The sequence below is a fragment of the Culex quinquefasciatus genome, chromosome 1, assembly GCF_015732765.1.
Source record: "Culex quinquefasciatus strain JHB chromosome 1, VPISU_Cqui_1.0_pri_paternal, whole genome shotgun sequence".
Taxonomy (NCBI): domain Eukaryota; kingdom Metazoa; phylum Arthropoda; class Insecta; order Diptera; family Culicidae; genus Culex; species Culex quinquefasciatus.
In genome coordinates, this window is record NC_051861.1 from 105,489,356 (window position 1) to 105,503,794 (window position 14,439).

General features: G+C 38.3%; 1 long non-coding RNA gene across 1 annotated transcript; it reads left to right on the plus strand.

Moving 5' to 3' along the window:
* Positions 1-1,503: 1,503 nt before the first annotated feature.
* Positions 1,504-2,181, plus strand: LOC119765063. Its single transcript, XR_005276480.1, has 2 exons — positions 1,504-1,692; positions 1,766-2,181. It is a non-coding gene; the product is annotated as an uncharacterized LOC119765063 (long non-coding RNA).
* Positions 2,182-14,439: the final 12,258 nt, after the last annotated feature.

Genomic DNA, 14,439 nt, shown 5'->3' on the forward strand with positions numbered 1-14,439 from the left:
AGAGTGTCGGCTGTAATTTTTAATGAAAGTTCATATGAAAAATTTGCGTTACGTAACAGAATTTTTCATCACTTCCCCCCTCCTACAATTTTTGTAACATTTCGTAACGTAATAAAAGAACGCTTCCTTAAAAAGCGTCCCGGTCACGAGAAATTCTAACAGAGCTTGTTCTGCTAGAATCCTGCTAGAATAGTTCTAGCAGGCCAGTCAGAATTTTGTAAGAATTTTGCCAGAATTTTCTGACAGAGCGAAATCTGTCAGAAATCTGTAAGAATTTAGTTAGAAGACTCTGACAGAGAAAAACCAGCGAAAATGACGTCATTTTCGCTGAACCGCTTGGCAATTTCCGACCATCATCTTGAAAGCGAACTTGTTCGCACAAGTTATGATTGGTCTTCTAATCGAAAAAGATGCCGTTCCTGTTGAGTTCCGGTGTCCTTCCTTTATCAATCCGTGGTGTGGTAAGAATTATATATATATATATATATATATATATATATATATATATATATATATATATATATATATATATATATATATATATATATATATATATATATATATATATATATATATATTATTATGTCTTGAAATTAATTCTTATTGCCCTTCTCACAGATACTGGAACCGTGTAACATCGGAGAACAGTCCGGATCTAGTCCGAAAACGACGACGATGTCAGCACTGTGGCCAAAAACATCAAGAACCGATGCCGACGGCGAGGAAAAAAGGGCCAGGTTCTTCGGACCAGATATGACCCAAGCCTACTCCGCTGCAACAACAATCGGGACACGAACCACACGCCACAGGAACCATTTCCGGAAGAGAAATTAATGCACTGCTGTCGTGGATTTTTTTGTATTTTGTTATGCAGTGAATAAGTTATACTTCATGTATAGAACAGTGTAAAGTGTAAATATTATCTTAAAATAAAGCTGCCTGAAGCATTGTTTCATATAGCTAGAATAGAAATGTCTAGCAATTCAAAATGACCCACTTTTTATTGATAATAATCAACCTTTAAAGTTCTAACACAATTCTAGCAGGATTCTAGCAGAAAATTTTGCCGTCTCATTCTAGCAAAATTCTTACAGAATTCTAGCAGGTTGGCCTGTCAGAATAGTTCTAGCAGCATCAAGCAGGATTCTTATAGAACCGGTTGATTTCGCCGGCTCCTGCTAGAATCGGTTATTGCATTTGAGCTAGAATTCTTTGAGAATTCTCACAACGTTCTAGCAAGCTGATGGCATAGTTCTAGTAAGAATATTTTCGCTCTGGTAGAATTCTGTAAGAATCCTGTGAGAACGCCGTGACTGGGGTGCTTTTGGACCTTTAAAAAGCTCCAGAAATGTTCTTTTTTATCTTAGTGTAAAAATGCGATCCACAAAGTGCCTGAAGGAACGGGTGGAAATGGAACAGATTTGAAATATGATCCAAACTATTTTGCTGTCATCGGTTGTCATCAGGGAGTGTCACCTATGTAAACAAATGCAGAAAAACTGCCGTCGATCGACCGCGACTGAAAAGTTTGGCTACATCGTGCGGTTCAGCAACTGGCACAACTATCAGATTCCCATCTAGAACGTGACAGACCAGTTAGTGTAGATCCGCTTTGTTCGAACATGGCGACCTGTGGCAGTAAGAAGCACGTTGCATCAACATCTACCGTCGCCGGAACATCTGACTGGCCAGGTAGGCAAACCTCGAATCAGACTCTAATAAGGTTTTCGCTCATTCCGTGTGCATATTTCTGGACGGCTTTCAGGTCGAGGGCAACTGCATGCAGAACCACCACCAATCGCCGAGCCATGGTCCGACAAGGAGGCGCGAACCTCATCCGTAGCCAGTCAGCCAGACTGGATTGGCTGAAGACTCGGAAAAGCTGGCCTGCGAGGAACCGAGGGAGGTTGGGTCGAAGATGAGCCAGTTGGTGCACTTCTGTACGAGAAAGATTACATCGTCGATGCTGAGGAAATCGGAAGGAGGACATTCAGAAGATGTTGTCCAAGCTTGTCGAGTAAAAGGAGGAACAGGATTGTTGTGCTTCTCGTAGAGAAACGAATCAATTACGCAGTAGACAGCTGAATAAATAATCCATTTCTGCTGAGAAGTTTTTATTTGTATTATTAAAGAAAGTGAATCCTGTGTCTGAAATAAAATATACTGAGAAAAAAAACTAAAGAAAGACGGGGAAGGCTGCACCTTGTTTTAAATTCACTCTCAATTCTTATCGGCTTAACGGCTCATTACATTTGATAGGGTTATCATTTCTCCGATGTTTTAGGTGCATTTGGAAGGTCTTTTAATTATCCAACTAATGACGGGTCGTTTGCTAAATCAGGAAATATTTGAGATCCGGCCTCTAAAGTGTGTACGAATGACACTTGAGTGCTCATAACTTTTGATATGGTTATCAGATCTTCAATCTTTTGGGCTTGTTGGAAAGGTCTTTTGATTACCTATCCAACGATGGGTCGTATGATAGATCCGGAAAACTTTTTCATCAAAATATTTGAGATCCGGCCTCTGAAATGTGTACAAAAGACACTTAAATGCTCATAACTTTTGATAGGGTTATCAGATCTTCAATCTTTTGGGCTTGTTGGAAAGGTCTTTTGATTACCTATCCAACGATGGGTCGTATGATAGATCCGGACAACTTTTTCATCAAAATATTTGAGATCCGGCCTATAAAGTGTGTACGAATGACACATGAGTGCTCATAACTTTTGATAGGGTTATCAGATCTTCAATGTTTTGGACTCATTAGAAAGGTCTTTTAATTATGCAACTAACGATGGGTCGCAAAATGGACCCGGCCAACAATTTCATCGAAATATTTGAGATCCAACCTCTAAAATGTGTACAAATGACACTTAAGTGCTCATAACTTTTGATAGGGTTATCAGATCTTCAATCTTTCGGGCTTGTTGGAAAGGTCTTTTGATTACCTATCCAACGATGGGTCGTATGATAGATCCGGAAAACTTTTTCATCAAAATATTTGAGATCCGGCCTCTGAAATGTGTACAAATGACACTTAAGTGCTCATAACTTTTGATAGGGCTATCAGATCTTTAATGTGTCGGGCTCATTAGAAAGGTCTTTCAAATACCTTTCTAAAAATGTATGATCAGACGGGTTTTCTTACAAAAACCACCCTTTTTACAATCTTTCAAACTTTAGCCATAACCGTTTTTTTAGCATAACTTTTGAAGTACTTTACTAAACGTTATGATATTAACTAGGGTCTTATGGGACCCCAAGACGAATCGAATGAGACCAAAACGGTCCAATTCGGTTCAGCCAGTCCGGAGATAATCGAGTGCATATTTTTCGGTGCACGGACTCACATCCAGACACACGCACAGACATTTGTTCAGAATTTGATTCTGAGTCGATAGGTATACATAAAGGTGGGTCTACGAGGTCGAGTTAAGAAGTTCATTTTTCGAGTGATTTTAAAGCCTTTCCTCAGTAAGGTGAGGAAGGCAAAAAAAGAAAGATCCCTCCTTCATATCTCACTTGTTGGAAAACTGCATTTCCACTCACACACACACACTCCGCTTTTATCATTGTTGAAGTTGAATCTAGTGTCGAGCAGATCTTGGTCACCACAATAGCGATTGAGATTGCGAGGACGCGACTTTTCGCCACCCCCGACATACAGCATCATCCTTTTTGCAGCAGAAGGAGGAGTTCCTCATGTATATTTCATCAGATCAGTCGCAGGAAAAAAGAAGGTGATGTGCCACCTCAATTTACTGTCCCTGTCGTCGAGAGTTGAACCGAGTGCCGGGTTGAGTCGAGTGGCAGTTTTCCACCCGCAATTTTCTTGGCTTGATTTCTTTTTTGCTTGGTGGAGTGAGTCGGGTAACACTGGGTGGCATGTTGCCTCAACAACTCAGTTTCAAAAACCCTACTGCCTTAAAAATTATTCAACTGCCGATTAGCTCAACTGCTTAAAAACCCCAACAACCCAACTGCTTCAGAAACTTGACTGCCTCTACAACGAATCTGCCTCATCAACTCAACTGCCTAACAATTCAGCAGTTTAATCAACTGAACTGCCTCAACAACTAAACCTACTTAACTGCCCTAATAAATCACCAGTCTCAACAAGTACACTGTCTGGAAAGATTGACTATAAACTCTACAATCTACAATTAGCTCAACTGCCTAAATAACCCAACAACCCAACTGCTTCAGAAACTTCACTGCCTCTACAACGAATCTGCCTCATCAACTCAACTGCCTAACAACCAAACAACAAACCACATCAACGTTACTGTCACAACAACATTACTGCCTTAAGAACATAACTGCATCTGTAACTAAACTAACCCAAAAAAAAAACACAAATGTTTCATGTTTTAACATTGTAAATCGGACCATTAGTTGCTGAGATATCGACATTAGAAAATGGTGGGTTGTTTGGGTGAGGCTTAGATAACATCAATTTTCCAAAAATATTTTTTTCAAAACAGGGCAAACATGTGCACTAATTTAAAAAAAAATGAAAAACTGCGACTATTTTCAAAACAATCACTTAAATATGGTTATAACTTGAAAACGGTGCTCTTTATCAAAATTTCACTAAAGTACTTTTTGATTGCAAATTTGATTTTACATCGAAAAATTAAGTTGAAAAATTTTTACGACCAAAATTTCGATTTTTTTGAATAAAATTGTATTGATAAAAAAAATTCATAACTCGGTCAATGATTTTTTGCACAACCTGGAAATTTCTGAAAAGTTGGCATTTTATGTCCTCTAAAACATATCAAAAAATAAAAAAACTAAAATAGTGTTTTTTCGTAAATCAAGTTTTAGTGATAAAAAGTTAAATAAAAAAAAACACCAATTTTTTTACAGTGTATTATTTTTTTTCCAGTGTAGTCCGTATCCATACCTAAAACTTTGCCGAAGACACCAAATCGATCAAAAAATTCCTTCAAAAGATACAGATTTTTGAATTTTCACATATCATTTTTGTATGGACAGCTGCCAAATTTGTAAGGAAAATTATATGGACAAACTAATGATGCAAAATGGCTTCTTTGGGCATACCGAAGGCACCAAAAAAGCTTTAGTCGGATTTAAAAAATACAAAAATTAAAATTGAAGAAAAAAGACCGATTTCGTAGAGAATTGCTCTACTGCCTTAAGAACATAGCTGCCTCTATAACTAAACTAACCCAACTCAGCAGTTTAATTAACTGAACTGCCTCAACAAACTCACCTACTTACCTGCCTCAACAACTTAGCAAATTCAACCACATGAACTGCCTCAAAAACTTTACAGCCCCATTAGTATGTCTGCCTTAGCTTATGTTTTGCTCCATCAGATCAAATGCACTTTTCAACTCAACTGCATAACAATTCAGCAGTATAATCAACTGAACTGCCTCAACAGCTTACCAGTCTCAACAACTGTACTGTCTCAAAAACCCGAATAAAATAAACAGCCAAAAAGCTTTACTGCCACAACAACGCCTTTAAAACATAACTGCCTCTACAACTTAACTGTATCTACAACTAAACTGCCTCATCAACTCAACTGCCAAACAGTAGTAAATCAACGGAACTGCCTTAAAAATTAACCTACTAAACTATCTAAACAACTCAACTGCTGCAAACCTTCAACTGCATCTACAACTTTACTGTCTATAAAAATTAACTGCCTCTTAAACTAATCTGTCTCGTCGACTACACTGCCTAACAACTTAGCTATTTCAACCACACGAACTGCCTCAACAACATTATTGCCCCATCACCGATGTCTGCCTCAACTTATTGTTTGCTTTAGCAATTCAACTACATTTTTTAACTCAACTGCCTCACAACTCAGCAGTATAATCAACTGAACTACCTCAACAACTCACAAGTCTAAAAATCTGTAATGTCACAGAAAACTGACTATAAACCCATCAACCACAGCAACTGTACTGCCACAATACGCCCTTAAAACAAAACTGCCTTTACTACTTGACTGCTTCTACTACATAACTGCCTTTACATCTAATCTGCCTCATCAACTTAACTGCCTAACTCAGTAATTTAATGAACTTGACTGCCTCAACTATCTTATCTACATAACTGCCTCAACAACTCAATTGCCTCAAACCTTTAACTGCCTCTACAATTTAACTGTCAATAAAATATAACTGCTTCTCCAACTATGCTGCCCCATTGACTTCAATGCCTAACAACTCAGCTATTTCAACCACATCAAATCAAATCAAACCATCCACATTAACGACCCCCGCGTCTTTTGTGGTCTCTATTTCAACCACATGGACAGCCTCAATAACCTTATCGCCCAATCTTAACTGCCCACAAACTCTCAAATTCAACTGCCCCAAAATCCAATTTCATCAATAATTCAACTGCTCTAACAATTCATCTACCTTATCAGCTAAACTTCCTTAACATCTTCTTGTCATGTTCAAGGTCCTGTCATGTAACAGCACAAAACAACACAACACAACACAACACAACGGTCTGAACAACATTACTGCCGCTACAACTCAACTGCCTCAACATCTCAACAAACTCAACAGTGTTATCACCCAATAATCTCAGCAACTAACTCGACAACTCTTCTGAGCGTATCTGTAACATCTCCCCTGTCTCAACACATTTACTTGATCTTGGCATTTACTAGGTATTACTGCCTTAGAATTGTATTAATTCTGCCTGAGAGAAAAGTTAAGTTTGTTGCAGTTAAGTATGAAACGCTCTGTGACCGCTCAACTCAACAAATTTACTGCCTTTCCAACTAAACTGCTTCAACAGTTTCACTTCCGCTACAACTCAACTGCCACAAAAATTCAACTGCCTCTACAACTCAACAATCTCAACATTTATGCAGACACAATTCAACAACCACAACAAATCAATTTTAATTCAGATGCCTTACCAACCTAACTGCCTCAAATTGCCTCAACAGCTCATGATCTTACCAACTCAAAAATATTAAACTTGATACATCAGGGCAGTAGAGTTATTGAGATAGTAAGAGTGTTGAGGCTGAAGAATTATTCCGGTTGTTGAGTTGTTTGAGCAATCCACGTGAACGACCCCCGGGTCTTTTGTGGGCTCTGTTGCAAGTTTCTGGTCATTTCTAGGCGTCCGAAGGTTAACCTCTTTTTCGAGTTTTTGGAGCAGTTAAATTTAAATTTGGAGCAGTTGAATTTAGCCGAATTGATTAAGGCAGTTGAGTATAAAAGCAGTTAATTTGATCAGGCGTAAATCTGTTGAGGCAGTAGAATTGTTGAGGCAGTTAGAATTGTTTAATCAATAAAGTAGTTTTTTAAGTTGTGAAGATATATTTGGGCAGAAGACTTTATGAGATAGTAGACGTTCAGAGGAAAAATAATTATTTAAGATGGCAATCATTCGGGTTTGTTGAATTGTTGATTCAGTTGAGGCAGTTGAGATAGTTGAGTTGTTCAAGCAGTACAATTGTTGAGGCTGTAGAGTTGTTGAATTATCAAAGTTGTTGAGGCAGTTGTTATGATTGATTAGGGCAGAAGAATTGTTTAGATAGTAGATCCAGGTTGAGGCAGTGTAACTATTCAGATTATAGGGTTCTTAGGACAGTTTATGTTTGACTTTGTAAAGTTGTAAAGGCAGACGAACTATTTAGGCAGTTTCTTTTTTCGAGGCAGTTGAGTTGCTGAGGCAGTAGAGTTGTTGAGGCTGTAGATTTGTTAAAGCAGTCGAGTTATTAAAGCAATTAAATTGCTGAGACAGTTGATGATTTTTTGGGCAGTAGAACTTTTGAGATAGTAGAAATGTAGAGGCAGTAGAATCATTCAGATTATTTAGTTGTTGTGGCAGTAACAAATAATCAACAACTCAACTTATACAACAATCTAGCAGCCCTAATCGTATCTATTGCTCTCACATGTCAACTGCCGTTTTATTTCAACTGCCTTTTTGGTTCACATGTCTTAACAACTTTACTGCCTCAACAACTTTACTGCCTCAGCAAAATTGCTGCCTCTAAAACTCAACTGCTTTTAAACCGCCTTGTCAACTAAACATCCTCAACAATCAAACTTTTCCGAATTGAAACATTCGTCGTCCAGTGCCCCTAGAAATTGTCATCTTCTCGCGTTAGCTCAGCCCGGCGAACACGGCTGGTCAAAATCGATTTCTAACTATTGTGTTTCCAGTCTATTCCCGTCCTTGTCCCAAGGCGAGCATAAGTTTTCCTTCAATTGCGAGCAGAGCAGAAAAAAATAGAATCATCTGCCCTTCTAAGGCGTTTTGTTGTTGTTGTTGTTGAGCAAGTTTTTTCCTCCAGCTGAAATTTCTTTTTTTTTCTCGCCGGCTTTTCCGGGACCTTGTTATCTTTTGCAGACGGCTGCCACCGTTAGGGTGGTTCCAACTGGTATAATCCGGTATAAACAGGGGCGGAGGGCAACCCCGAACCAGTCACAAGCAGACACATATTTTTAGCGAAATAAAGTTTCGTGTTCGCGTCTGCAAGACGCGGAGGAAAAATCTATTCTTGCACTTGCTCCTTACAATTTCGCCATTTGTTGCTTCCTGAAGGAAGGAACCATCTTCGAGAACACGCGGAGGACACTTTTGTGGGCAGGTGAGAGCGACCACGGTGCTTTCTATTGACTCCGTACCGGGGGAAGAAAAGTACGATTCTGCCAGTACCCTGGACACTGTTGCTTCAATTACAGTAATGTGACAGACGAGCAACAGCCAAGAATAGTTTTTCTTTGCTGCTGGATTTTCAAAGAATCTTCTGTGAGTTTTGTGGAAAAAGTTGGAATAAAATTGCATTACATTTTTGGCTTGTCGTTGCTGATTTGTTGGTTTGATGAAGCAGAAGTGTTGTTGAGGCAGTAGAGTTTTAGTCACTTGATTTGTTGAGGCAGTCTAGTTGTAGAGATTGCAAATTTGTTAATGGCAGTTAAATTATTGAGGCTTTAGATTTTTTAGATTGTTAAGGTTGTTAAGACTTTTATGTTTTAGGGCAGTTTTTTTTTCTAACAGTTCAACAACTTGAAAAACTGAACTGTCTCAACATGCTGCCCTAACAATTGAACTGCTTTTAATAAACACAACTGCCTCAGCCACTTTACTGCCCTACGGATGAACTACCTCAAAATCTCAATTATTCTAACGTAAATCACCAGCCTCAACAATTTTTACTGTCTTTACAACACAAATCTCTAGCAAAAATCGAGGTAGTTGCAACTCAACTGCCCCAACAACTTAACTGCCTCGACACCTCAACAATTTCAGCATTAAAACTCCGAAACATCTCTACTGCTCTAACAATTCAACTGCTTCTATAACTCAACAACTTGTTTTTTAGGCAGTCTGGTAAGCAGTTTGGTGAGCAGTACAGTTGATGAGGAAGTAAACTTATTGAACTTATTGTGGCTGTAGAGTTGTTGTGACTGTAAATTTTTTGTGCCAGTTGATTTGTTGAGGCAGTAGAATTTTTGAGACAAACCAGTTGATTTATTGTGGCAGCTCCAGACGCTTCAGTTGTTAAGGCAGTAGTTTTGTTGAATTCTGAAAGAACGGGAAAAGACCCACTGTCCTCACAACATAACCTTTTAGAGAAATTTTACAGCCTTGGTGACTCCTCAGCCTCAACAATTCAACTGCCTCAACAACCCAACAGTCTTAACAACTTAACAATCTTAAAAGTTTCTCAGCAACTCTACTGCTCTAACAATTTGACTGCTACATCATCTGCTCTGCTCCAAAAACTCAACATTTCGACAACCGTTACACTGCTTCTTCTACTCAACTGCTTCAACATCTTTTCTGCTCCAAAAGTTCAACATTTTAACAACTGCTTCTTCACCTCAACTGCCTCAAAAATCAACTGTCTCAAACAATCTTAACTGCTCTTAATACAACTGCTTATTTAACGAAACTACCTCATAACTTTACCTTCTTTATATCACAACTGCCTGAACATCTTGAGAACCTCTACAACTAAACTGCCTTGACAACCCAACAGTCTTATCAATATAACAATTGAATATTCTCTATAAGTCAACTGCTTCATCATCTCCACCGGTACAAAAATCCTACAACGCGACTGCCTCTCCAACTAAACTGCCTCTGTTTTTACTGCCTCTATGACTCAACTGCCGCACAAATACTGCAGAAGAGTTGATGTTGTTAAGGCAGTTGTTGAGCTGTCGAGCTAGTATATATTTTTAAGGCAGTTGAGTGATTGAGGCTGTATAGTTGTTAATGCTGTGGCAGAAATCTGGTCAGAGCAGTAGAGTAGTTCAGGCAGTTGAATTATTTTGACAGTAGAATGCATAAGGCAGTTGAATTGTTGAGACTGTCAGGTTGGTTCAGCAGTTTGGTCATTTGGAAAAAAAAAGTTGACTAGGATGTATACTTATTAAATTAATTGAGGCTGATACTAAACAACCCAGGCAGTAATACTTAAGAGGTAGTTTTTGGTGATTTATTAGGCAATATAATTAGTGAGATAGCAGAAATTTTGAAGAACTAGAATTATTCACGTTGTTGAGTTGCTGTGGTGGTCAGTGTAAGGATACTAAAATTATTGAGGCGATTATATTTCAAGGCAGTAAGGGTACCAGCATTATTCTGGCAGATGAGTTTAAAGGTAATAGAGTAGTTCAAGCAGTATTGTTGAGACTGAAAAGATGTCGAGGCAGTTGAGTGGTTGAATTTTTTAGACAGTAGAGTTGGGTGGACAGTAAAAATGTTGTTATTTGAATTGTTGAGGCTGTTGGATTGTTGAAGCAGTATGATTATTAAGACAGTTATTGGTGATTTTTTTAAGCAGATAAATTGTTGACCAAGCAGAAATTGAGGCAGTACATTTAATTGGGTTTTTGAGTTGTTAGGCAGTTGATGTTTGAAATCAGTTGATTTGTAAGCACAGTAGAATATTTGAGGCAGTTGAGTTCCAAGGCAGCAGAGTGGGTCAGGCAGTATAGTTGTCAAGACCGTAGAGATGTTGAGGCAGTAGTGTTGTTGAAGTAGTAAAGTTGATGAGGCAGTTGTAGATTTATTAAGGCAGTAACATTTTGAGATAGTAAAATGTTAAGATTAAATAATTGTTTAGAATGTTGAGTTGTCATGAAGACAGAAGAATTATTGAAGCAGTTGATCAGATCAGGTAGTACAATAGTTCAGTCTGTAGACTTTTTGAAGCAGTATAGTTTTGTGAAGGCAGTTTTCGACGGTTGATAAGAGTATTATAGTAGAGATATCATATGTAATGAGGCAGTACAATTATTCGACTTGTTCAGTTGTTGGGGCAGTTGTACTTTTAAGTCAGTCGAATTGAGAGGGCAGTAGAATTATTAAGATTTTTCAAGGCAGTTGAGATGTCCAATCAGATTATTTGTTGCGATTGTAGAGTTGTTGAGGCAGATAAGATTTTGAAGCAGTAAAGTTGTTTAGGCAGTTGTTGATGATTGATTAGGACAGTAGAATTGTCGAGATTGTAGATTGAAGTTGAGGCTGTAGAATTATTCAGGTTGTTGAGTTGTTAGAGTAGTTGCATATTTGAGCCAGTATTAATATTTTGAGGATATTTTAATTTTTGCGACGGTTGCGTTTCAAGGCAGTAAATTTGACTAGGTAGAAAAAAAATGTAAAGGCTGTAATATTGTTGAAGCAGTTAAGCAATTCAGTTAGTAGGAAAAAGACAATATAATTTTTGAAAGAGTAAAAAAAGAGGTAGTAGAATTGTATAAGTAGTTGAGTTGGTGGGATACTTAAATTTTTGTAGTAAGTGAAATTGTGAGGGCACTAGAATTGTTGAGGCAGTTGTTGTTCAGGCAGTGTAATAGTTCAGGCTGTAGAGTTGTTGAGGCAGTTGAGTTGTTTAAGCAGTAAGGTGGTTGAGACAGTTGTTAATGATTGATTAAGGCAGTAGAATTGTTGGGATAGTAAATTAAGGTTGAGGCAGTACAATTATGCAGGTGTTGAGTTGTAGGGGCAGTTGAGTTTTTTATTAGATTTAGTTGAAAAGGCAGCAGAACTATTGGGGCAGTAGTGTTTCAAGGCAGTTTAGTTATTGTTGAGTTGATAAGGTAATTGAATTTTTAAGTCAGTTGAATTGTGGGGCAGTAGAATTAATTAGGTAGTTTTGTTAAAAGACAGTTAAGTTGGTCAGGAAATGTGAAAGTACAGGCTGTATAGTTGTTGAGGCAGTTAAGTTGTTGAAGCAGTTAAGTTGTTGAGGCAGTTGTTGATGATTGATTAGGGCAGTAGAATTGTTGGGATAGTAAATTTAGGTGGAGGCAGTACAATTATTCAGGTGTTGAGCTGTAGGGGCGGTTGAGTTTTTTATTAGATTTAGTTGTAAAGGCAGGAGAACTATTGGTGCAGTTGTGTTTCAAGGCAGTTTAGTTGTTGTTGAGTTGATAGGGTCAGTTGAATTGTGGTGAAGTAAAATTATTGAGGCAGTTGTGTTAAAAGGCAGTTAAGTCGTTCAGGTAGTATAAAATTTCAGGCTGTAGAGTTGTATAGGCAGTTAAGTTGTAGAAGCAGTTAAGTTGTTGAGGCAGTTGTTGATGATTGATTAGGGCAGTAGAATTTTTGGGATAGTAAATTAAGGTTGAGGCGAAGATTTGTTCAGGTTGTTGAGTTGTAGGGGCAGTTGAGTTTTTTCAAGTAAATTTGGTTGTAAAGGCAGTAGAGTTTTTTAGGCAGTAGTGTTTCAGGTAGTTCAGTTGTTCGGGCTGTAGAATTTTGGAAGCTGTGAAGTTCTTGAGGCAATTGACGATTTATTTTGGCAGTTGGATTGTTGAAATTGTAGAAATCTGGGGCAGTACAATTATTTAGATTATTGAGTTGTTAAGGCAGTTCAGTTGTGAGGGCAGTCAAATTATTGATCAGGCAGTCTAATGTTTGAGGATATGGAGTTGCTGTAGCAGTTGTGTTTTTATTGAGGCATTTGAGTTTTTGATGCATTGGCAAGTTAATTGTTTAGGCAGTTTGCTGCTGTTTATTGAGGCAGTTGATTTGTTGATGATTTCAAGTTGCTGAGACTGTCATATTCTCAACTGCTTTAAGCTTATTGACGTTCTTCCAGGTCAGAAAACATCTCTTCAAGCATAACTTAGCATGAAGCTAATCCCCAAAAAAATCTAGGTTAAGTGGCAAAGTCCTTTCCGTACGAGGGGCTTATTTTCCTATTAGGCTTGGCGATGCCATGGCAGACCCTTCGCAGTTGGTGCCACCGAGCAGTTACAGCGGGCAGCATCCGGTCAGTCTCCCCACCCCTTTTGTTCGGTCCTTTCCATTGCTCTAAAATATATAAGCAATCGTCCTTTCATGCATATTTTTGGACAGTTTTGGAAGATTTCTGCGCGGCGTATGATCTGGAAGGAGATATCTGATCAGATATTCAAACCGCATCGCATTGTGGGTTAATATGCATATAAATTAGATTATGGGGAACCCCATTTGGCTTTTCTTTTTTTTTTTGTTGCAAGGAATTACGAATGAACCTGGAGGGGACAGCTCCGAAGGAGATTGGACCGATTATGAATGGATAAGGAGCGATTATGCCGGGGGGGAAAATACGCATGTTTGGACAGGCCGTTAGTGAGCAAACAAATTGCTTTAGGGTTTTTTTTTACATTATTTTGCTTGACCAGCAAGGACATTGCCGATTTGTGGTAAATGGGGGTTTATACTAATTTGAGTAATCTTCATGTAAGCAGATGTTTACATCTAAATTTAAATATTTTTTACTATGAAAATTAATTCTCAAATTAAACAGTTCAAAAACTCCTGCTGCTAGGTCCTTTCGAGATTATCTCTCCAAGATTGCCACCCAGACCTTGTCACCCTGGACCGATTGTCTATCAACACCCTGGAGAGGTCCAAACTCCCTTCCACACAGCAGCTCACGCAGAGTTGGAATATTGGTTTGTTGGTGTCATAAATTTGAATTACCCTCTTTCTGAAGGGTTTTTATTGGCTTATGAGCTCGTGTTGTTGTTGTTGTTTTTTATGTTCCTTGCACCCGGAGAAGAGGACTTTGAATAAGCGAACCAGGAACACTTCCTGTCAGCTGGAGGGACTAACATTGCAATGCACTAGGAAAGTGCATGTCTTTGCATGGTGGCGAGTTGAATTCTGAAAATTAGTTTTTTGTAAAATTATAGATTTTTATGAAGTTATAATTTTAGTAAAATTGATTCTTAAATCAATATAATTTCTTAAAATATAAAAAAGTTAAATTTGTTACAATTTTTCATTTTTTTTACTGAGTTGACACCATGTTTTGGAACCCTTATCTGCCTCTTCGCACATGGCAGGAAGTGTGTGTATGTCCTAAATGGATTTCCACAGACTCGGGGCATTGATTTACTTCCAGATTGATCCGATGTTTTGCTATTTGTGCCACCACCCTCACAAGACGAAAGGAGAATGAATGCTGGTGTG